This window comes from Bison bison, unplaced genomic scaffold, assembly GCF_000754665.1.
Source record: "Bison bison bison isolate TAMUID 2011002044 unplaced genomic scaffold, Bison_UMD1.0 scf7180017864517, whole genome shotgun sequence".
NCBI classification, from domain to species: domain Eukaryota; kingdom Metazoa; phylum Chordata; class Mammalia; order Artiodactyla; family Bovidae; genus Bison; species Bison bison.
Genome location: NW_011495070.1, coordinates 4,996,283 through 5,022,515, shown reverse-complemented (window position 1 = coordinate 5,022,515; position 26,233 = coordinate 4,996,283).

The following is a 26,233-nucleotide window of genomic DNA, read 5'->3' as shown; positions in this document are numbered from 1 at the left end:
AATCTGCCTGCAATGTGGGAGACCTGGGTTCAATCCCTGGGTCAGGAAGATCCCCTGGATAAGGGAAAGGCTACCCAGTCCAATATTCTTGCCTGGAAAACTCCATGTACAGAGAACATATGATTGTAATATAGTATGTAATATAGTATACTCCTAGCTGACTACAGTCCTTGGGGCTCAAAGAGTTGGACACGACTGAGTACTAACAGTTTCACTTTCACTTCAGCAAATTGACATTTTACCTCTTAGTTATAGTGTTTTGTATCAGACAGGATCAGCTTTGCTGATCTGTGTATTTCTTTCTGGTACAATCAGTGATCATGTCTTCAAAGGATGCCCTATGCTTTCCTTCTTCCATGACTGTTTCCAGCAGTGTAGTTTCCTTTTGAAGAGTCAGGTAGGTAGACAAAGTACTAAAATTCATGTCGTGAACAATGGAGAGACTGTGGAAGTAAATATATAGTAATTCATGTATAATACCACATCACTTATTTATCCTAAGCTGTAACTACTGCCAAAAGTATGGCAATTGAATTAGGATTTTTAGGTCATAAGGTAAGTTTTAGTTTCTATAGATATTACATACTTCCTTTCAAAAGTAGTTTTAAAAATATAACATGAGATATTTTCCAAATGCTTGCTATCTTTTAAAAGTCATTTCATATAATGATTAACTATTCATATTCTAGTCTTCTGTGAATTACCTAATCATATTCTTTAAAACATTTTCTGTTGGATTGTTGGCTCTTTTGTGCTGAATTATACATTTTTTAAGATATTTGTGTTATAATACATTTTCTCAATATATGGTCTTACCCTGTCTATACTGTCACTTGTCATAGTAAATTTTTACTACTATTAGTAACAGTCATAATATATTGCAATCATATGTTCATAATAAAATGAGTCTTTTTGGTTTTTTTTTTGTTGTTATCACATGTTAACATTGCTGTTCTTTATCTTGATAGCATAACAATATTTATATCTTTTTAAGAAAGATTTATTTTTAATTCATCATGAATTTACATTTTCAAAACAGATTTTGTTACTCTTCTTGAATAATTTTGTGGCTTCACTATTTTGTTTTTTACTATTTCTGGAAAGTTTTCAACTATTACCACTCCAAGTGTTGCTTTGTCTTTATTTTCTATTCTCCACCCTCAATCTCCCATTAAAAATAAAGTAACCTTCCATTCTACTCCCTAGATCTATTTTGTTTCATGTTTCTTATCACTTTACCTCTTTTTTCAGTTTCTATATGGTTTCCTCAGACCTATATTTGGAGAAGGCAATGGCACCCCACTCCAGTACTCTTGCCTGGAAAATCCCTTGGACGGAGGGGCCAGGTAGGCTGCAGTCCATGGGGTCGCTAAGAGTCGGACACCACTGAGTGACTTCACTTTCACTTTTCACTTTCATGCATTGGAGAAGGAAATGGCAACCCACTCCAGTGTTCTTGCCTGGAGAATCCCAGGGATGGGGGAGCCTGGTGGGCTGCCGTCTATGGGGTCGCACAGAGTTGGACACGACTGAAGCGACGCAGCAGCAGCAGCAGCAGCAGACCTATATTCAAGTTCATCAACATTTATTCCTGTGTTTCTAATCAGCTGTTCTGCCTGTCTCAACAGTGTGTACTTTATATTCACACGTTTTCATTTCTAAACTATTTGGTCCATGTTTCTCTTGTTAATCTGCCTCTTTTACAATCAAAGCATTTTGCAGTACTGTTTAACTTCCTTCTTGTAGCACCTTACAATTATAAATTATAAAGTATGATTTATATTGTTCTATTAGCTCTAATTCTTGGTGAATTCATCCTGTTGAATCTATTTCATGGAATTTCTGTGGTTCAAAACTTTTGCAGAGATACCACCTCAAAGGATTTCCCATTTACTCCTGGATATTATTGCTCTGGATTGTGGAAAGGTTCTTTTAGAGCTACTATGCATGGTTTTTTCCTACTAAGTAGAAACATCCTCTCTTTGATAATTTTTTTTTGGGGGGAGGTATTTTTTGAGTTTTGATATCATGCAGTACTGAGAAATCACTTTACTGACAAAGGTCCATAGAGTCAAAGCTATGGTTTTTCCCGTAGTCATATATGGATGTGAGAGTTGGACCATAAAGAAGGCTGAGTGCCAAAGAATTGATGCTTTTGAACTGTGGTGCTGGACTGCAAGGAGATTAAACCAGTCAATCCTAAAGGAAATCAACCCTGAATATTCATCAGAAGGACTGATGCTGAAGCTGAAGCTGAAGCCCCCAATACTCTGGCCACCTGATGGAAAGAGCTGACTCATTGGAAGAGACCCTGATGTTGGAAAAGATTGAATACAAAAGGAGAAGGAGATGGCAGAGGATGAGATGGTTAGATAGCATCACCAACTCAGTGGACATAAATATGAGCAACCTCTGGGAGATAGTGAAAGACATGGAAGCTTAGAATACTGCAGTCCATGGGATTGCAAACAATCAGACATGACTTAGAGACTGAACAACAACAACCATACTGAGACAAGAGAGAAGGAGGCAGAGCACAACCTTTAATTAAAAAAAAAAAAAAAATGGCAAAGCCATTGAGGATACAACAAAAACTGGTTAGAACCTAATAGGTCCAATATAGTGGAAGATTCCACTTCCCCTAGACCTTGAGCCTCATTATGTGCTTATTTTAGTATATTTACATATGCTAAGTGGCACACCCACAGGCACCATGACAGTGCCCATGAAAGTTCAAAATGTGGGCAGTGGCCCAATTCCTGGAAATGCCCTCTCTTTATTCAAGATAGTTAAAATGTTCCTCCTACTTGTTAGGTTAGGAAATTACCCAGCACATAAAAACTAACCACCCGCAAAAGCCAGGGCCACTGTTACCTTGTGAGATGGTCCACATTCTGCCTACGGAATGTATATTTCTAAATAAACCTGCTTTCACTTTTCTATGGCTGCTCCTGACTCCTTTCCTGAGTGAAGCCAGGGCCCCTCATTTGGTGGCCATCCCTGAAACTCACCCAAGACCTGAGACATGACCGTTCTTGTGCGCCCCATTTTACAACAGTGCTGTCATTTTTAGGCCTATTTCCATACAAAGTTTTGGTTTTCATTTTTACAGGAGAATTTTCTCTATATGAAGCCATGAGTAGAAACAATCTGCTGTTTGGGGGTCAGTGGGTATTTTTTTTCTTGTCGTTTGTTCAAGGAGATTGCATTCATTCCAGAGTATTGGCTTTGTGTGGGTCTCACTTCCAGGTCCATGCCTTGGACTGCTTTGGACCTAAAGCTGTAGCCCTTTATCAGATCAGATAATCCGTGGGTTATTGTGGACTTTATCACTTGTTTAGTAGTTCCTTCTTTCTTGTTTAGTAGTACATCCTTCTTTGTCACCTCTGGTAATTTTTCCTTTCTTTAGATTTTACCTCTTTTACCTTCTTTTCCCTTTCTCCCCTGACACCTATCCATCCTCTCATTTTGTTCAAATTTTCTCTTACTGAAGGAAGGTTTCAGGACATAGAACAATAAGTTACCAGGCATCTCCTGACTCATTTTGATTAGACTATTTCAATACAATCCCAACACTTATTCTTGTCTCTAGTCTGCCTTCTCCAACCCATAACAACTGATTCAAGTTTTCTCTTCCTGGACAATCATCCTACCAGGCCAAATACCCTAAACTTATATTTGTCATTTTCTCGGATCTAATTTGTGAGAGTAAGCCTACTATGGGAAGCTACATACAAAAAGTGTTTTTAAATACAGAGAAGGCTGCATTCCTTAACTGTGAAAATAATTACTAAGAGGGCAATGCACTAAATAAACATAAGAAGAAGAAAAATTCTTTATAACCATAGTTGAGATTCTACATCAAAGTAATGATTAGCAATTACTGCCTATTTGAAGACTGTACTTAAATTTTATTGCCTCTCAGGCAACTATTTGGAAATATCTGATTGATGATATAACAGGCCTTGTTTTTAAATCTTTAGAAAGTGATAGGCTTAATTTTTTGTTACCTGTTCTAAAAGAAAGCAATGATGGTCTGCCTTATCTAAAATACTTTGGTTTGTTATGTATGAGGTTGATTGATCTTTTGTTAACGTACAACTCATGTTTTCTGATGTGTTTACCTTTCATTCAAGTTTAACTTAAGTTGCATTTTCTGAAAGTACACACAGCCCAGTTACAAGAAACGAAGCCTTGTCTCAACTGAGACAATCAGCCATATGTGGGAAATCACTCACCAATAATGTAGTCAGTAAGACATTTACATTCCTTACAAAGAAAATGAGTTTGATTCTCCTTCTTGACATAGGCTGTTTCTCTTAGATTATGCTTCTCCAGAGCTGCAGATCTCTTTCAAGGACATTTTATCATTCTACAAAGTAGATTATATTCGTAGGATTCATTCATGATTCATCTGAAGGGTTGTACAGTTTTATTCAAGAAATTTTTAAGCAGTGTGGTAGTACATGTATGGAAGTAAAGTCTTTCTGATTTGTGAATTTAATATTTAACATTTAAAGTAATCTTAAGAGTCTGGTATAGGTTTTATAGCTATACAGATAAAGAAACTTGCCCCAAATCACACAATTGTTAAGTGATACAGCCAGGATTTGACCCAGAAACTGCCTATTTATACCGTACATTTAACAACTGTGTTATACTGTTCGCTGGTCCCAACTAGTCATTCCACCATGAGAGCGAATTGCAACTGTTCTACAGAACTGAATAATTTTATTTCCAATTTGGAAATGGTCTAGTCTTTTCGAAATATTTCTAATGAGCAACTTATTGGTATGACTAATTGTATCTTTATTTTGCTATTATTTATTACTTCTAGAAGCACTGAAGAAAATCTACTACCTAAGTAATCTCTTTATTCGCAAAAATAAGTTTGGCATTGGCCTTAACTTCTGACACCGAAGAAAAACTGATTATAATACTTAGAAATGAATCCATGAACACAATTAAAAGAAAAAAGAGATGGTTAATTGTGCTAATGTACATTCCTCTTTATAACCTGCAGATGGTCACTAGTAATTGAGGAAATAAATTCTATCTTCTCAACAAATGAAATGTCTCACCACTATATTTTTGTTCCTCTTGCTGCAACTCTTAAGGGCTTTTTATTTATCTGACTATAGGTGTTGGGAACTGATCAACCAGTAAGAAAAACACCTCCAGCTAAATGGAAGGAAACATGTTTTCATAAACCCCATATTCTAATAATGAGTTTCATTATATACTCTATGATGAAAAACAAATAATACTCACTATGCCAAATCTATATATTCAAAATTACCATCTCTAATGTTTGAAGACAGGCTTGTCATTATCATATAACTCAAGTTACATGAAATATGATTTAAATCCCCTAAGGAAACATTTCAAAATGTGGTGTGCATTAGGTTCTTTCATTTCTCAAAAGGTGATTCATAGAATGAGGGCTAGAAAAATGGTGTTCTTGGCAGTTCTTTAAGTTTCACACCCCTATCACCCATTTTTGCATTTAAACTGATCATTTAGTGGCAGCAGATGGGTAATAGGATAAAAGTTTTCAATATGGTGTGGTGAGCATATATATTTCCAGACACAACACAAGAGAGTACAAAGCAGTGTTCTTTAAAGTGATTAACAAAGAGCCATGGAATCTGCTATCAATCTTCCTTGTTACTGTCATGGCCCTTCCCAAGACTGTTAGAGAAACTTTACAATAGCTGAATACATGTTACACATACAGATGGGGAAGTGCCTCAGGCAGTTTGGCAAATTTTACTATGAGTCAATTTTTGAATTTCTGCTTTCTGAGTCACTGTCTCATCTGAGCATGACATTTTCATTTTAAAAATTCTCTTACCTTAATGTTGACATGTCTGTATCATTTCATAACATTTATTGCATTTGAAAATATTATCAACAAATATGCTTCACTGAGATTAACATTAAATGACAAGATACAAGTTTAATTTATCTGGGGGCAACATTCTCCTCCCTACCCACCGCCCATTGTGGTGTAAGGAAATCCCTTTCTAAATTTCAATTTTTCTAACTGTAAGGGGAAAATTATGGATATTAAATGGCAATCCACTCCAGTACTATTGCCTGGAAAATTTCATGGACAGAGGAGCCTGGTAGGCTACAGTCCATGGGGTCGCAAAGAGTCGGACATGACTGAGCGACTTCACTTTCCTTTCCTTTCCTTTCCTAGCATGAAAGTTTCTTTGTAAATAAAGTTCTAATTAATGTATTTATGTAAAATGGTATAACATTTCATATGAGCTACTAGTTTCAGACTCTTATTAATTATAAAAGACAAAAGATAAAGGAACACAGCTCAAAGTAGTGCTAATGAGAGGTTTTTTTGCTTATTTATTTTAACTCAACCTTTACTAAAAAAGTGCTTGCTTTTAGATAACTATTAATCTCTGGTTCTAATCAGAACCATGATATTAACAGGACTATTTTAAATGGCTAATATTTCCCAGAGAAAGTCTTAGAATGATGTTGAATGTATTATCCACACACATCAACTACAGAGGATTTTCCTTAGGCTTGCATTACTGCTAGATTAGGGTCCTATTTAATCCATCATGATTCCTAGCTGCAATTTAAAATACAAAGAAGATGCAATTAAGAGCCTGGGTGGAGGGTGTGCTGTTGGTTCACAGAGATGGAAAATGAAAAAAAAGAAAGTGAGTGACAACCAAGGTACATTTTTAGGTAAAACAGGAAGCTGAAGGATCATTTCATTTAATACTAATCATAAATACAGAGTGGGCTTCCCAGGTGGCTCAGAGGCAAAGAATCCCCTGCCAGTGAAAGAGAACAAGTTTGATCCTTGGCTTGGGAAGATTGTCTAGAGAAAGTAGTGTCAACCCACTCCAGTATTCTTGCCTGGGAAATCCCATGAACAGAGAAGCCTGGCAAGCTATAGTCCATGGGTCACAAAAGAGTCAGACACTACTGAGCAACTAAACAACAACAACATAAATACAGAATGTGTAGAAAGGATAGAAACAGTATGGACCTAACAGAAGGAGAAGATAAGAAGAGGTGGCAAGAATACACAGAAGAACTATACAAAAAAGATCTTAATGACCCAGATAACCACAATGGTGTGATCACTCACGTACAGCCAGACATCCTGGAGTGCGAAGTCAAGTGGGCCTTAGAAACCATCACTATGAACAAAGCTAGTGGAGGTGATGGAATTCCAGCTGAGCTAATTCACATCCTGAAAGATGACGCTGTTAAAGTCCTGAAGTCAACGTGCCAGCAAATTTGGAAAACTTAGCAGCAGCCACAGGACTGGAAAAGGTCAGTTTTCATTCCAATCAAAAGAAAGGTAATGCCAAAGAATGTTGAAACTACCACACAATTGCACTCATTTCACATGCTAGAAAAGTAATGCTCAAAATTCTCCAAGCTAGGCTTCCACAGTAGGTGAACAGAGAAATTCCAGATTTACAAGCCGGATTTAGAAAAAGCAGAGGAGCCAAAGATCAAATTGACAACATCCGTTGAATCATAGAAAAAAGCAAGGGAATTCCAGAAAAGCATCTACTTCTGCATCATTAACTACGTTAAAGCTTTTGATGGTGTAGATGACAAAGAACTGTGGAACATTCTTAAAGAGATAGGAATACCAGGCCACCTTACCTGTCTCCTGTAAAAGCTGTATGCAGATCAAGAAGCAACACTTAGAACCAGACATGGAACACAACAACAGACTGGTTGCAAATTGGGAAAGGAGTACGTCAAGGCTGTATATTGTCACCCTGCTTATTTAACTTATATGCACAGTACATTATGTGAAATGCTGGGCTGGATGAATCACAAGCTGGAATCAATATGGTCAGGAGAAATATCAATAACCTCAGATATGTAGGTGACACCACCCTTATGAAGAGGAACTAAAGAACCTCTTGATGAAGGTGAAAGAGGAGGGTGAAAAAGTTGGCTTAAAGCTCAACATTCAAAAAATGAAGATCATGGCATCCAGTCTCTCATCACTTCATGGCAAATAGATTGGGAAACAATGGAAATAGTGACTTTATTATTCTTGGGATCCAAGATCACTGCAGATGGTGACTGTATCCAAGAAATTAAAAGACACTTGCTCTTTGGAAGAGAACCTATGACCAACCTAGATAGCATATTCAAAAGCAGAGACATTACTTTGCTGACAAAAGTCCATCTAGTCCAAGCTATGGTTTTTCCAGTAGTCACGTATAGATGTGAGAGTTGGACCATAAAGAAGGCTAAGTGCCAAAGAACTGATGCTTTTGAACTGTGATGCTGCAGAAGACTCTTGAGAGTCCTATGGACTCCAAGGAGATCAAACCAGTCAATCCTAAAGGAAATCAGTCCTGAATAGTCATTGGAAAGTCTAATGCTGAAGCTGAAGCTTCAATACTTCGGCAACCTGATGCAAAGAGTTGACTCACTGGAAAAGACCCTGATGCTGGGAAAGATTGAAGGCAAAAGAAGAAGGTGGCAGAGGATGAGATGGTTAGATAGCATCACCAACTCAATGGACATAAAGTTGAGCAAATTCTGGGAGATAGTTAAAGACATGGAAGCCTGGCATGATGCAGTCCATGTGTTCGCAAATAATCAGACAAGACTGAGCGACTGAACAACAACAATGGGACTTCAGGCTAAAATTAAGGAGACTTGAAGACATTTGCAAAAGAAAATAGTGAAACTGGGAAATTTTAGTTTTCTCAGCAGTGATACAGACCTACATGACCTTCAGGAGCTTAGGTTGTAGTGCATCCAATCAATCACTTTATTTTAGCTTTTCCAAGAATGCTCCAAGATCAGGAAGAAGGTTGGGGAAAGAAATGGCAGTTATGACAAAAAGTCAAGACCATGGAGACTCTGGAGGCAAGCAGAAGTGTGTATCAAAGGAGGTCAAGTCTCTGGGATGGTGACTGAGGACAAAATTCAGCTTATGAAAAAATGACAGACCTGAGAATAATATGTAGAGACTAAGGAAGTAAATTCTAGAAATCTTGATCTTGAAAGAGGGAGATTTGGAAAAATGATGACACCAAAATATGTGGCCTGTATACCATAAATTTTTTATCATCAAAATGTATCAGTTCAGTTGCTTAGTCGTGTCCCACTCTTTGCAACCCCATGGACTGCAGCACTCCAGGCTTCCCTGTATAACCTCAACTCCTGGAGCTTGCTCAACCTCATCTCCATCAAGTCGGTGATGCCATCCAACCACCTCATCTTTTGTGGTCCCATTCTTCCCTGTTGGCTCAGAGGTGAAAGCATCTGCCTCCAATGCGGGAGACCTGGTTCGATCCCTGGGTCAGGAAGATCCCCTGGAGAAGGAAATGGCAACCCACTCCAGTATTCTTGCCTGAAGAATCCCATGGTGGGAAGAGTCGGACACGAATGAGCGACTTCATTTTCACTTTCACTTTCTTCTCCTGCATCAGGGTCTTTCCCAGCATCAGGGTCTTTTCCAATGACAGTTTTTCGCATCAGGTGGCCAAAGCACTGGCGCTTCAGCTTCAGCATCAGTTCTTCCAATGAATATTCAGGACTGATTTCCTTTAGGATTGACTGGCTTGATCGCCTTGCAGTCCAAGGGACTTTTGACAGTCTTCTCTAACACCACAGTTCAAAAGCATCAGTTCTTTGGCCCTCAGCTTTATTTATAATCCAACTCTCCCACCCACACATGACTACTAGAAAAACCATCGCTTTGACTAGACAGACCTTTGTCGGTAAAGCAGTGTCTCTGCTTTTAAATATGCTGTCTAGGTTTCTCATAGCTTTTCTTCCAAGGAGCAAGAGTCTTATAATTTCACGGCTGCAGTCACCATCTGCAGTGATTTTGAAGCCCCAAAATATACGGTCTCCCGCTATCTCCAATATTTCCCCATCTATTTGCCATGAAGTGATGGGACCAGATGCCATGATCTTAGTTTTCTGAATGTCGAGATCAAGGAATTATAAGGACAGGTTCTGAAGCCACAGTATTTAAATAATGTTGGATCTTTAATTTTAAATATTATACAAATTTACAAAGTTCTAGACCCAATAATCAAGTACACGCTTCAGTATACATTTTACTCAAAGGATATTTTAAGGGCACAAAATTATGCTCAGATTTTTTTTTTTAAACCAAGGCAGAAACCAGACTGATCCATTTTCTAATAGAGAAGAGAGTCTTCTCAAATTAGCAGACATTAGGTATATGGAGATTCCTTTTCTCTTTACAAAGAAAAGAGAAAGTCAGGACACTGTGCATGCTTTTTTGAAAATAATGAGGCCACCCTTCCCTTTAGTATATCTTTTTCATGTCTTGTTGCCTTTCAAAAAAATGCTGGCTGTTATGTTTGCTTTTTATAGTCATTAATAACCATTTGCAAAGTAACTCACTTTCTCTTCATCTGTTTTTTTTTCCTTCTTTTTTTTGCTCTGACACTTTAATGCTTCTGACCTCTTTCAACACATAATGAAAACCAGCTATGCCTTTTCCTGGTTTCCTCATTTCTGAGTACTATGGCAACGGATGCTAGTTGACTTAGTAAAACTTGAAAATGTCACATTGCTCTTCATTCTTTGATGAATGCACATTCATGAATACAGCTCAATGCAAAAGCAATTACAGGCAGTCTTAAAACGGACCAAAACCAAAGTCACCCTTAAATGATTTTCTCCAGGTGCTGTATTCAGAGTAAAACATGGCAACCCAATCCTGGCATTTAAAAAGACAAGCTTTTTTGTCTCTGAGAATAACTAGCAATCACTTTAAAATATTTTTATGAAAAACTATGATTTCTGTAAATAAATATTAATTCCAAATCACTGAATTCACTTAGCATACTATCTCCTCCAAAACAAATGAAATCCATTAAAAACATATAATGAGGAAGAAACATAGACAAAGTATTTAACACACACATAAATTGCAACTTAACCCTAATTTCAGTGACACATATAAAACATACACATTTTTACTTACTTAATTTTAACAAGAACCTGCAAAACAAAAACATATTTAAGAATGGTTTGCTCTATGATGGCAAACGTTTGCTCATCAGAGACTGATTCTATCTTAATTTAATAACCTACATCAAAATGGCTATGTAGAATTATAAGTATAATAGCAAGAGTAATATTTCTGTTTATTTGCTAAATTATGTCTGACTCTTTGTGACCACATGGATTATAGCCCACTGGGCTCCTCTCTCCTCTTTCCCAGACAAGAATACTGGAGTGGGTTGCCATTTCCTTCTCCAACGGATCTTCCCAACCCAGGGATAGAACCCATGTTTCCTGCACTGCAGGAGAAATCTTTACCACTGAGTCACCAGGATAGCCTCAAGAGTAATATTGGATGGCTGTTATTTTAAAATTTAAATGAAAAATAATTTATTACACTTATATGCTTTTTCATTGCCCATGTACATTATCTGGTATTGCTAGATTTTATTGATGATTCTATATTAAATGACATGTAGAATCTCATATTTTATAGGGTACTATTAACAAATTATATCCACATACCATATTACTACATTTCTTCATTTCCATCCCAATTATCTCAATATCTGTACCATATTTTAATGGCATATCTTATTATTTACATTTTACAGTTGAAGAAACTAAGATCTGGAAGCTTAATATTTGAAATCACAAAGTTATAAAGTGAGAAAACTAAAATGTTACCTCAGTCTCTGACTTCATATTTGGGGTTCTTTTCTTGTCATCTTATATCTTTTATGTACTGCCTTAATTAAACACATCTTCCAAATAGTCTATATTCATTAGGAATATTGAAGTGGTTAAAAAAGAATTCTCTAAAACAGCCAGTGATGAAGACAATCAGTGAATCCCAGCCATGATGTTTTGTGACGTGTTCCTGTATTATCAACACAGAGACGTCTTTGAAGTCTAAAACTGCCATATCTGAAAGTAGCAGAAGCAAAGTAGTGATAAATATGCCCAAGACTTGCTCACAATTATAATTAATTAGTCCTATCTCACTGAAAGGTACAATACAATGTGCAATAAAGTTAAAAGTCTGGGGGGAAAGCAACAATTCTATATAAGCAATTTGAATGTATCAAAAAACACTATTTAAAGCCCACATTTAGAGTGCCTACTCTAGGGAGCTCCAAGAAAATTTCCTTTTGGCAATTCCTAGTGGTCCAGCAACAGACAAAAAGCTTAAAGAAAGTCCATCACAGAAGCCAGAAACATAGAAATTAGGGCAGCTTTAAATGCAATCATTCTCTGTAGGAGAAGGTCATAAATGAGGTCCATGTAAGGGAAGCTTAAAATAAACAGCTTCAGCTTCCAGAAAGGATGCATCTTGGCCACTCAGTCACACTGGGGACCTACCGGGAAGCTCATTAAAAAGTGTGCCAACACTTCAAGAGTGTTTCATTCAAGAAGCAGTAATGGTGAAGGGGTTAAGTGTGTGAACTCTGAAAAAGACAGATTGGGTTCTAAGCTCAGCTCTACCAATTTCTACCATGGAAATTTAGTAAAATGTCTTCAATTCTCATGTCCTAGTTCTTCCATTTGTAAGACAGGAATGATAATAGTAACCAATATTGGGGATGTTGTGAGAAATGCATATGCTTAAACAGTTGGGCCCCCTCAACAAAAATATTTTCAGGCTGTGTAACACTCTGGGGTTAGTCAAATTATTAGAGCAGCTGTCAACAGTTGATATTCCTGATGTTTCCTTAGTAACTCTCCACCAACTGGCAAAATAGCAGAGAAAAAACCATCTATTAAATTGCACTGAATGATTTCAAAAGGTTTACCAATATTAGAAAACATAAAGATAAAAAGGGGTTTGAGCACACAGAACTAAATACAAATGGCACAAGACAGCGAAAGAGACACTGATGTATAGAACAGTTTTATGGACTCTGTGGGAGAGGGAGAGGGTGGGAAGATTTGGGAGAATGACATTGAAACATGTAAAATATCATGTAAGAAACGAGTTGCCAGTACAGGTTCGATACACGATACTGGATGCTTGGGGCTAGTGCACTGGGACGACCAATAGGGATGGTATGGGGAGGGAGGAGGGAGGACGGTTCAGGATGGGGAACACATGTATACCAAAAAAATAAAAAAATAAAAAAATAAAATGAGGGATCAAAAAAATAAATAAATAAATAAATACAAATGGCTAAAACACCATAGTCAAGAATGATAAATAATATTGAAAAAGAGAATTTGAACAAGATGAGACCTTTAGGTTTGAACATCCATTGTATATAAAAAATGTGGTAAGTCAGTTAAATAAAAATACATTCAATAAATGCACAAATGTTTCATAAAATATGAAATACAAATAAGCAAAAAGAAAAAAATTTGAACCTAATTATGAACCAAAGATAAATATTAAAATCACTGTGAGAAAGCATTATTTATCATTAAAAATGGCAGAATTTTAAGACTAAAAACAGGTTAAAGGGGGAATATAAGGTGCTCTCCTAGCTTGTTGACAGGATTGTAGAACCGACATAAACATTATAAATGTCAATGTGATAAAATAGATCAAAATCCCAAAAACATACATATCATTTTACAAAGTATTCTGCTGGTAAAATTTACACTTAGAGAATTATCAGCTTTACAATGTTCTTTATTCTGTTTATAGTTTGAACAAAAATAGAAACAAAGTAAGAGCCCTTCAAGATAGTGCTGAGTAATTAAATACACTGAAAAAATAAATAATCATGCAATGAAATATGCTACTTTTAAAATAATGATGTATAACTGTTTTTATTGGTATAAAATGCACAATTCAGCATTAACTATACAAAGAATGTTACAAAATTATGTAATATCTCCTTTTTCTTTAAAACACACAGAAAGAGAAATGAGACAGAGATATAGGAAGGAAAGTCAGAGGAAAGAGAGCAAGAAAAAGGAAAATAGACAAAGCAGGTAAACAGATATCAGTACTAAAATGATTAGCCACATATGATTTATGTTTTCTTCATTACACTTTTCTTTGTTTTCAACACTTAACAGGAACACATTCCTGGCTGAGAATAAAAACATTTCCATTAAATAAGGATAAAAAACATTTTGGCAATAGTCTTTCTGGATAAAATAATCTAGGCTGGAACACAGCATCTCTGCTCAAAACCAGGGAATCTCACTCAATATGATAGCTTAAAGGTAACAAAATAGTTTTTCTGTCTTTCAGCTATGAGGCAGTGATCCTTTAAACCACAATATAAAATGGCTCATTTTCTGGGAATGTCACTTAGCTCAAGGATTTTTGAGGAAAAATGAACTTTTGTGCTGTTAAAATGCTTTTGTAATACAGGAGCATCTTGTGTCAAAAAATATGCATGCTTTTGGATTTTTCCAATGTGTTCATTAGCATGACTTCAAAAAATAATCAATGGATGGGTATCCTTTTTTTGAAAAATTTATATTTTTAGACACACTGATCATGATAATGAAGTTAATTTTTAAATGTCCACTTTTTCACACACATGCAGGCTTACACAGGTAAACGTATTGTTTAGTGGTAATTTAGTCGCTAAGTCATGTCCCACTCTTGCAACCCCATGGACGATAGCCTGTCAGACTTCTCAGTCCATGGGATTCTCCAGATAAGAATACTGGAGTGGGTTGCTATTTCCTTCTTCAGTGGATCTTTCCCACTCAGGAATCGAACCCCAGTTTGCAACAGATTTAAAGGATCGATTTTTCTGATTATAAACAAAACCACAAATATGTTTTTTTAAACACTGATTTTACATAAATGAAATCATTTTAATGGGAGAAAGGCTCAAAAAATTATTACATTTAGTGGATTTTATTTTCAGAACTAAACTACTCCTGCAAGTAGCAACTAACAACAGAAAATTCAGTTAGACATAAAGAAAATTGATTCTAGGCAGAAGAAATATTTGAGAGGCCTCAGTCATTCACATATTTAGAAAATATACAATTATTAGTCATCTTTATTCATAGAGAAAGTGTTTTGACAAATATTTCCCTGAAATAAAATAGATGGAGTGACTAGTGAATCGGAAAGTATTTCCTTGTGCTATGTAACCAATCAATTTCAGCATACTAGCTTCTCTGAATAACTCTTCAAAACCAGTTTCGTTAGTTTTTAGCCACTTTAAAAACTATGCTATAAATATATTAACATACAAATGATACACTCATGTTGACGGATCTAATTTGGTGGGGGGTGGTGTGCTGTGCCACTTGTACGATCTTAGTTTTTTGACCAGGGATTGAATCCAGGCCCTTGGCATTGAGAGTGGGGAGTGTTAGCCACTGGACCAACCAGGGAAGTCCTGGGATCTAACACATCAAGATCCTGGCAGGATCATATTTTTGTCATTAAAATAGGCTGTGTATATCCTCTATGACTCACAAATTCTCTCACCAAGGTGACACTCATGAAGTACTTGAATGATTTAGTAATCACAGATTAAATAAACTACTCTTACTATGCCCTACCTACTGCAAACTCATCCTGCTCATCAACCAGGCTCCCCCTCAACTTTAGCTTTCAGTAGAAGTTAGAAGACCTGATGTGCCCAGATTTCTTATTGCCCAAATACAGAATTTGAATAAACCAGCCTCCTTCACTTTGCAGAATGTCACATAATTAACTTATAATCAAGAATAATATTAGGGACTTCCCTGGAGGTCCAGACTTTGCCTTCCAATGCAGGGGTGTGAATTCAATCCCAGGTTGAGGAGTTAAGATCTCACATACCTCTAGGTTAAAAAGTCAAAAACACAAAACAAGCAATACTGTAACAAATTCAATAAAGACTTTAAAAATGGTCCACACCAAAAAAATCCTTTTAAGAAAAGAATAATATTAAACTGCTTTTGTCAACCTGAGCATTAGTATGAAGTTCTTTCAATAAAGTATCTCTTTTCTTGTTCTCTGATACCTTGTTTCTTTCCATCTCACAGTAAATAGAGCAAGTGAAGTCACTTAATAAGTGTAAGCTCTAAATATTGGATACTACCCTCTCCAAACACTTTTTTTGCCTTTTCTTAGATTTACCGTTTCTCTAACATTTGACATTAAAATCAAAAGATCTATTAATAAAAATATATGAGATTTTAGGTAAGTCATTTAATGATGTTAGGTATCTATACCAGTAAAAAGATTAACCATCACCAGATTAGAGAGTCCTTAGGAAAATTGAATAATGTACAATTTAGAAAATATCTCCTAACTTGTAAAGATCACACAAGTTTCCTACATTTTCACTTTCTTTACATTCCATTATACACCCATTATTTTTTTAGAGTTTTATGATGTTGTGTAACACCTGTATATTAAAAACTATTCAACATTTCACTCATGTATGAGACTGCAGACAGGATATGACATTTCATTCAGAAGAACTGAATGCAACAATGCCATCATGTCCACTTCTGACTTTTCACGTTAGCAAGTTGCTTACTGAGAATAATGATTTCACATGAAAGATGGCTGGACTTTTATCACTTATGCTTCTACAAAGAATATTTAAAAAGCAGTCCTTTAAAAAGTTATGTGAGTTATTTATAACTTCCTGTAGTCCTTTTGTCTTAATGGCAACACGCTGTATGATATTTTATAACCCCTGTAATTTCCATTATCAGTCTGCAAGTCTGCATTTCTTTCTTTGTTGACTCATATATTTGCAAATTATTTATTCATCCCAAGATATATCTATGCAGCTGAAAGAAAAGAATAATGTCAAGGCTAAGCATGGGTAAAAGTGACTTAGTAAAAGGTACATAAATCTCTCCTTTTTCTCTATATGTCTCAAATTAGAGTAGTATCAAAGTTTTAGAAACATTTTTAAGAATACTGAAAGGTGATACCTGTGAATAAAGTTTCCACTTTCTTTTCAAACTTGCTAATGTGAATTTCACTTCACCCTGTACTCTAGGGAATGTTTTGTTGTTCAATTGCTAAGTCATGTTTGACTCTTTGTGACCCCATGAACTGCGGCACACAAGGATTACCTGTCCTTCACCATTTCCCAGAGTTTGCTAAAACTCATGTCCATTGAGTAGATGATGCCTTCCAACCATCTCATCCTCTGTTGCTCCTTCTCCTCCTGCCCTCATCTTTCCCAGCATCAGGGTCTTTCCCAGTGTGCCCGCTTTTCACATCAGGTGCCCAAAGCATTGGAGCATCACCATCAGTACTTTCAATGAATATTCAGGGCTGATTTCCTTTAGGATTGACTGGTTTGATCTCCTTGCTGTTCAAGGGACTCTTAAGAGTCTTCTCCAGCACCACAATTTGAAAGCATCAATTCTTTAGCATTCAGCCTTCTTTATGGTCCAACTCTTACATCTGTACATGACTACTGGAAAAACCATAGCTTTGACTAGACAAACCTTTATAGGCAAAGTGATGCTTCTGATTTTTAATGCATTGTCTAGGTTTGTCATAGCTTTTTTTTCAAGGAGCAAGCATCTTTTAATTTCACAGCTGCAGTCACTGTCCACAGTGATTTTGGAGCCATGAAAATAAAATCTATCACTGTTTCCATTTTTTCCCCCATCTATTTGCCATGAATTGAGGCTACCTTATGCCAAGGTCTTAGTTTTTTGAATGTTGAATTTTAAGCCAGATTTTTCAATCTCCTCTTTCAACTTCATCAAGAGTCCTTTTAATCTCTCTTTGCTTTCTGCCATTAGAGTAGTATCATCTGCATATCTGAGGTTGTTGCTATTTCTCCCAGCAATCTTGATTCCAGCTTGTGATTCATCCAGCATTCTGCATGATGTACTCTGCATCTAAGTTAAAAAAGCAGGGTGACAACATATAGTCTTGATGTACTCCTTTCCCAATTTTGAACCAGTCTGTTGTTCCATGTCCAGTTCTAACTGTTGCTTCTTGATCTTCATACAGATTTCTCAGGAGACAGGTAAGGTGGTCTGGTATTTCCATCTCTTTAAGAATTTCCCACAGTTTGTTGTTATCCACATAACCAAAGGCTTTAGCGTAGTCAATGAAGCAGATCTTTTTTCTTGAATTCCCTTGTTTTTTCTGTGGTATAACAGATGTTGGCAATTTGATCTCTGGTTCCTCTGCTTTTTCTAAATCCACTTTGTACATCTGGAATTTCAGTTTACATACTGCTGAAACCTAGCATGAAGGATTTTGAGCATTACATTGCTAACGTGAAATGAGTGCAATTGTATGGTAGTTTGAACATTTATTGCATATTTTTGACACTGCCTTTCTTTGGAATTGGAATGAAAACTGACCATTTCCAGTCCTGTGGCCACTGCTGAGTTTTCCAAGTTTGTTGACATACTGAGTTCAGCCCTTTAACAGCATCGTCTTTTAAGATCTGAAATAGCTCAGCTAGAATTCTATCACCTCCACAAGCTTTGTTGCAGCAATGATTCCTAAGGCCCAGTTGACTTCACACTGCAGGATGTCTGGCTCTGGGTGAGTGATCACACCATTGTGGTTATCTGAGTCATTAAGACCTTTTGTGTATAGCATATTCTTGCTACCTCTTGTTAATCTCTTCTGCTTCTGTTAGGTCCTTGCCGTATCTGTCCTTTATGGTACTCATCTTTGAATAAAATGTTCCCTTGGTATGTTTAATTTTCTTGAAGAGATCTCTAGTCTTTCGCATTCTATAGAGTTGCTCTGTTTCTTTGCATTATTCTCTTAAAAAGGCCTTCTTATCTCTCCTTGCTGTTCTTTAGAACTCTGCATTCATTGGGTATATCTTTCCTTTTCTCCCTTCCTTTTCATGTCTCTTCTCTTGTCAGCTATTTGTAAAGCCTCCTCAGACAACCACTTTGCCTTCTTGCATTTCTTTTTCTTTGGGATGATTTTGGTCACTGCCTCCTGTACAATATTATGAACCTCAGTCCATAGTTCCTCAGGTATTCTGTCTACCAGATCTAATCCCTTGAATCTATTTGTCACTTCTACTGTTTAATCATAGGAAATTTGATTTAGGTAATACTTGAGAGGGGGATGATTAGTTGTGTTGTAAATAAATGTATTTTAACATTTTTGAGATTTCCCATGGAAGATGAGATTTTTCTCATTTGGTTTTTCATTTGTTTTTATAAATTTTGTATTTCACATGGATCTCTTTATTTTCAAGAATTTTCCTTATATAAACTTCCTTGGCTTTTATCTTGTTTGCTTCTTCATAGATTGACTGGTTTTGTTTGATTATTTTAGCTTACTATCTATGCTATTGAAGGTCACCATCCTCAGATTTACTTCCTTGAGAATGTTCCAGCTCCACATTCTGTGTTTATAAAGCTATAATTGACTTTCTAAAATTATCTAATATTACTACTAAAGCAGTCAGTTACAGAATGTTCCAATAATTCCAAGTCCAAGAAAAGTTTCTGGGTATCAGGCATTCTTTGGCAGTAAGAATCTGTCAGCACACTGACTCTGAACTGACTCTGAAACACAAATGAATTAGTCTAACTCGCTATTCATTGTCTTCATAAAAAAGAACTATATATTTCCTATCAAATATGCTAACCTTCATTTGACTCTTCTTAGCATTGAGATGACCTCCCTGCAAGAAGCTAACATAATTTTCCTGTCACATATGCAGTCTGTTAATATACGCATTCCAAGATCAAATCCATTTTCTAATTTATAACAAACTGCAAAAATATAGATGAACAGAGCAAAATAAAAACACACAATTTTAGTAGACTAGCTAACTTAAACATTAAAGGTCATGGGGTACACCATAAGCTTTCTTTGTGGGGATCACAAAAATAAAGGCCTGAATGATGGTATATTTCACATAGATTTGAAAAGTAGTCAAGTTTGCAGGACAGCACAAAGAAGAAGGAGCTCCTCAGATTCAGTTTAACAGTTAGTAAGCAACTCCAGTACTCTTGCTTGGAAAATCCCTTGGACGGAGGAGCCTGGTAGGCTGCAGTCCATGGGGTCGCTGAGGGTCGGACACGACTGAACGACTTCACTTTCACTTTTCACTTTCCTGCATTGGAGAAGGAAATGGCAACCCACTCCAGTGTTCTTGCCTGGAGAATCCCAGGGACGGGGAAGCCTGGTGGGCTCCTGTCTATGGGGTAGCATGGAGTTGGACACGACTGAAGTGACTTAGCAGCAGCAGCAAGCAACAACCATGGATAAGACATTGAACAAGAAAATAAAATGAAAATAAAGATAAAGAAGATACTACCCTTGGTCTGAAGAAAATTATGGGGAGATACACTGGTGCATCAGTATGTCAGACTGAATGTGGTATCATAAAAAAATGTAGTGTAGAGAAACAAAACAAGTGAAATTAAATCAGGGACAGAGAAAAAATTAACTGTGACCTAAAGAATCAGGAAAGACTGGAGATGGGTGCTCAGATAAGTTTCCATGGACAGAAATAGAAGACACAGTCTTTTCAGAGATGATGGTGTGAACACAGGAACAAAACTCACAATGTGCAGTGTACATTAAAGAATGAGAAATCATGAGTGACTTAGAAAATAGTATCTGAATGACAGGAGGTTCACATCAGATCACAAGGAAAAACTTAAATAATATTTAATAATAATCCATGAATTTCTATACATTTGGAACAGAAAAATTAATATCAGAATTATGCTTCCTAAAGCTGAAACTCCAATACTTTGGCCACCTCATGCAAAGAGTTGACTCGTTGGAAAACACTATGATGCTGGGAGGGATTGGGGGCAGGAGGAGAAGGGGATGACAGAGGATGAGATGGCTGGATGGCATCACCAACTCGATGGACATGAGTTTGAGTGAACTCCGAGAGTTGGATGATGGACAGGGAGGCCTGGCATGCTGCGATTCATGGGGTCGCAAAGAGTCGAACATGACTGAGCTACTGAACTGAACTGAACTGAACTGATGCTTCAAAAATGCCATTCTAGGGTCCTATGGGTGAGCTGAATGAAATACCATGGGAAAAAAACTTATTTAAGAAACAAGCATCACTACGAACAAAGCTACTGGAGGTGATGGAATTCCAGTTGAGCTATTTCAAATCCTAAAGATGATGCTGTGAAAGTGCTGCACTCAATGTACCAGAAAATTTGGAAAACTCAGCAGTGGCCACAAGACTGGAAAAGGTCAGCTTCCATTCCAATCCCAAAGAAAGGCAATGCCAAGGAATGCTCAAACTACCACACAATTGCACTCATCTCACACGCTAGTAAAGTAATGCTCAAAATTCTCCAAGCCAGGCTTCAACAATACATGACCCATGAACTTCCAGATGTTCAAGCTGGATTTAAAAAAATGCAGAGTAACCAGAGATCAAGTTGTCTACATCTGCTGAATCATCAAAAAAGCAAGAGAGTTCCAGAAAAAAATACATTTCTGTTTTATTGACTATGCCAAAGCCTTTGACTGTGTGGATCACAATACACTATGGAAAATTCTGAAAGAGATGGGAATATCAGACCACCTGACCTACCTGTTGAGAAACCTATATGCAGGTCAGGAAGCAACAGTTAGAACTGGACATGGAACAACAGACTGGTTCCAAATAGGGAAAGGAGTACATCAAGGCTGTATATTGTCACTGTGCTTATTTAACTTATATGCAGAGTACATCATGAGAAACGCTGGGCTGGATGAAGCACAAACTGGTATCAAGATTGCTAGGAGAAATGTCAATAACTTCAGATATGCAGATGATGCCACCCTTATGGCAGAAAGTGAAGATGATCTAAAGAGCCTCTTGATGAAGGTGAAAGTGGAGAGTGAAAAAGTTGTCTTAAAGCTCAACATTCAGAAAACTAAGATCCTGGCATCTGGTCCCATCACTTCATGGGAAATAGATGGGGAAACAGAGGCAGACTTTATTTTATTGGGGTCCAAAATCACTATAGATGGTGACTGCAGCCATGAAATTAAAAGATGCTGACTCCTTGGAAGGAAAGTTATGACCAACCTAGACAGCATACTAAAAAACAGAGACATTACTTTGCCAACAAAGGTCTGTCTAGTCAAGGCTATGGTTTTTCCAGTAGTCATGTATGGATGTGAGAGTTGGACAGTAAAGAAAGCTGAACACCAAAGAATTGATGGACTGGTTGGATCTCTTTGGCCACCTGATGGAGAAGAACTTACTCATTGGAAAAGACCCTGATGCTGGGAAAGATTGCAGGAGGGAGGAGAAGGGGACGATAGAGGATGAGATGGTTGGATGGCATCACCGACTCAATGGACATGAGTTTGAGTAAACTCTGGGAGTTGGTGATGGACATGGAGGCCTGGCATGCTGCAGTCCATGGGGTCACAAAGAATCGGACATGACTGAGCAACTGAAGTGAAGGGACGACTGGAATGATCTATCTGAAAATAATGACAGCTTAAACATTTAAAAAGCAAGGTATATTGTAGTCAAAGAACTGATTTATTATTTGATCTTAAGTTGGGAAAGAAGAGGAGGCAATATTTAAAAGGGACTAGAATTTCAAGGTAAGGACATATTTGGCAACTAAGAATGGTGCCACCTTCTTTTTTCTACAAAAGGCTGAAACTATTAATGCCCTTCACTCTCAATATGGTCATACTGCACTATTCCTGGATCAGTCCTTATTGTAATGTATTTGCAAATAGCCAGGGCTTTCCATGTGGTACTAGTGGTAAAGAACCTGCCTGCCAATGCAGGAGACACAAGAGATGGGAGTTTGATCCCTGGGTTGGAAGATCCTCTGGAGAAGGCGATGGAAACACACTCCAGTATTCTTGCCTGGAGAATCCCATGGATAGAGGAGCCATGGGGTTGCAAACAGTCGGACATGACTGAAGTGACGTAGCAGGCACAGGCACACGGTGTCTCTTGTTCACCAATCTCTTGAATCATAGCTTTATGTCACCCTCAAAGAATCAGGAAATACAGTCTCTGGAATAAATGGTACTCTCCCATTCTGCTCCTTGAGTTTCAACTTGATGTCATTTACTCCAAGTATAATGTTCTGCTAGAAAATCATACCCAAATGCCCATTTTAAAAAATAATCAGTCATCACGACACTTGTCTAGGCTTCTTCTGTCTTTTCCCCGTTATACTATTCTGTCTAGAATTTGTATTTATTATCAGAGTGCCTAGTCTTGAACTCAAATTCAGCACCTCAGTGCCAATAATATTGTCTTATTCTTACCTCTTACTCTTCTAAAGAGTGACTTTTTATCCTATGTTGAATACTTTTGACTTTTTCTCATCATAGTCTGAGTTTTGCTTACTTTTTTCTAAGTGCTAAATCTGACCTCTTTTATTATAGATATCTTTAACAACTGAAGAAAATAAAGAGATATAGATTATAAATTTTGAATGAGTGTGGCTAGTTTACTTTTCTGGAGTTAGTCTAAGTATCTGTATCTGTCCAGGTCTCTCTGTGTGGCTACTGTTCCAGGTGCTACATAGAATCTTTCTCCTCCCTGATACCAGAGTATGTCTTGAGATTTTACAGATATTATAGGAAGGATGCTGGAGAAGGCAATGGCACCCCACTCCAGTACTCTTGCCTGGAAAATCCCATGAACGGAGGAGCCTGGAAGGCTGCAGTCCATGGGGTCGCTCAGGGTTGGACATGACTGAGCGACTTCACTCTCACTTTTCACTTTCATGCATTGGAGAAGGAAATGGCAACCCATTCCAGTGTTCTTGCCTGGAGAATCCCAGGGATGGGGGAGCCTGGTGGGCTGCTGTCTATGGGGTTGCACAGAGTAGGACATGACTGAAGTGACTTAGTAGCAGGAGCAGCAGCAGGAAGGTTGCTGACTTAATTAAGGTTGCTGACTTAATACTGGTCCCAAGTATAGATAGAACATTCATATGTCAATGCCCAAGAGGAAGCCAGATTGATGACAAGAGAGCAATAATATGAGCACCATAAGCATGTCCAATGTTAATGGGCTTATATTTCAGAATGTTAAACTTGCCCTATTCATTTAACTCTTTAGATACCATTGAAATGACTGTACAGTGATTTTTTTAAAGTCTTAAAATATTGGGAGAGAAGACAACAGAATACAGGATATTCTGAAAGATAAAAAGCAGGGGGAAAAAGACTGTTTTTACAGTTTGTATAAGGAGGAGATTTCTCTCCTGAATGGCACACAGAATTCACATCACAAAATTTCTAGTGTAATATCAGAAGACGGAAGTTTAATTTTCGACAACAAAAAATAGAAAGACTTAGAATTTAGGCTTGTGAGGGAGCAATGCTGAGAAGCAGATCTATAAAAAAGGGATTATGAAGGTCCATGTATGCAATCTAAGTTAATGGGAATTGCTAGAGAGATTACATAATTCAGGAAGTCTAACATCCAAATAATTGAAATTTCTAGAAGAGAGAGCAGAGTAAGTAGAAGAAGGGAAATTATTAAAGACACAGTACACAAAATCTTCCCAGAATTAAAGGATGTGAGTCTCCATTATAAAAGAGTCAAAGGTGCTCAGACAAATATGAAATTATCAGTGTTAGGGCATACCATTCAAATTTCTTTAGATAAAAGAGGAAGGGGATAAGCAACAAATAACTGGTCTAAAATCTTCCAAAGAATGTTAAAATAGGGTAAAAAATTTTTTTTTAAATTAAGAAAAAACAAAATTGAGCTTCTCAATAACAATCTTGGACCCCAATTTTGTTGGACAACAAAATTTTTTTTTTTTTTTTATTAGGCAGTCACCTGCCAAATGGGATCCCTTGCCTTGCTTTCTTCCTTTACATAATGCTGCTTTCCTGACGTTGGGCATGTGCACCTCCTAAGGACAGGAGAGACATGGTTTTTGGCAAGGCCTTTGGAAACCGAAAGCTGTCACAGAGCTGTGGGGTCAGTCGCAGAAGGACGTTGATGTATTCAGCAATTAGCTCATCCTAGCATATAATGTGTAAAAAAGAATATTTCTGTCTTAAAAACTTCTTAGGACGCTAAAGGTGCCGCTGTCTCACCTCTGTCCACGCAGCAGTAAATTTCAGTGGGATTAATGGCTGAGCTCGCTTGGACAACAAAATTTAAATGACAATTTACATTGCTGCTACTGCCAAGTCACTTCAGTTGTGTCCGACTCTGTGAGACCCCATGGACTGCAGCCTACCAGGCTTCTCCGTCCATGGGATTCTCCAGGCAAGAACACTGGAGTGGGTTGCCATTTCCTTCTCCAGACAATTTACAATTTCTAACCTAGAATTCTATAAGATAGTGAAATTTTTTAACTAGGTAACGATAGAATAGATTTTTCATATATATAAACACAAAGAAAATTTAATAGATTAGGAATATGGTTGAGATACGCATCTCATATTCTAAAAGAGGAAGCCAGCTTCATTTCATCTGTGGACATTTTTAATGGCTTCCCTGCATTCATTTATTTTTGTAATATCCTCTCAAGGAAACCCAGTCAGCAGATCTCACCCCACTCCTGCCTGCTTTAAGAAACATTTCAGTAACTGTCTTTTGGCTTTTTATTTTAAACCACTAAATCACCACTAAATATGCATAACAAAGATATGGACAATTAACATAAATAAAATCTAAAATGGGTTAATCTGGGCAGAGTAGGATGAGAGATACAGTTTATATGCTTTATATTCTTTCATTATAGCCTTTTTAGGTTTTTTAAAATCATGAGCATGGTTTAATTTTTTTAAATGATGACTGATAGGGCTCCTTGGAAGAAAAGCTATGACCAACCTAGACAGCATATTAAAAAGCAGAGACATTAATTTGCCAACAAAGTTCCGTCTAGTCAAAGCTAAGGCTTTTCCAGTGGTCATGTATGGATGTGACAGTTGGACTAGAAAGAAAGTTGAGTGCTGAAAAATTGATGCTTTTGAACTGTGGTGTTGGAGAAGACTCTTGAGAGTCCCTTGGACTGAAAGGAGATCCAACCAGTCCATCCTAAAGGAAATGAGTCCTGAATATTCACTGGAAGGACTGATGCTGAAACTGAAACTTTGGCCACATGATGTGAAGAACTTACTCATTAGAAAAGACCCTGATGCTGGGAAAGATTGAGGGCAGGAGGAGAAGGGGACAACAGAGGATGGGATGGTTGGATGGCATTATCGACTCAATGGACATGAGTTTGACTAAACTCCAGGAGTTGGTGATGGACAGGGAAGCCTGGCGTGCTGCAGTCCATGGGGTCGCAAAGAGTCAGACATGACTGAACAACTGAACTAAACTGAGGACTCTACAAAAATAGTTCTTCGCCAGAGGAGTTTTATTGTTTATACTGCTGCTGTTTT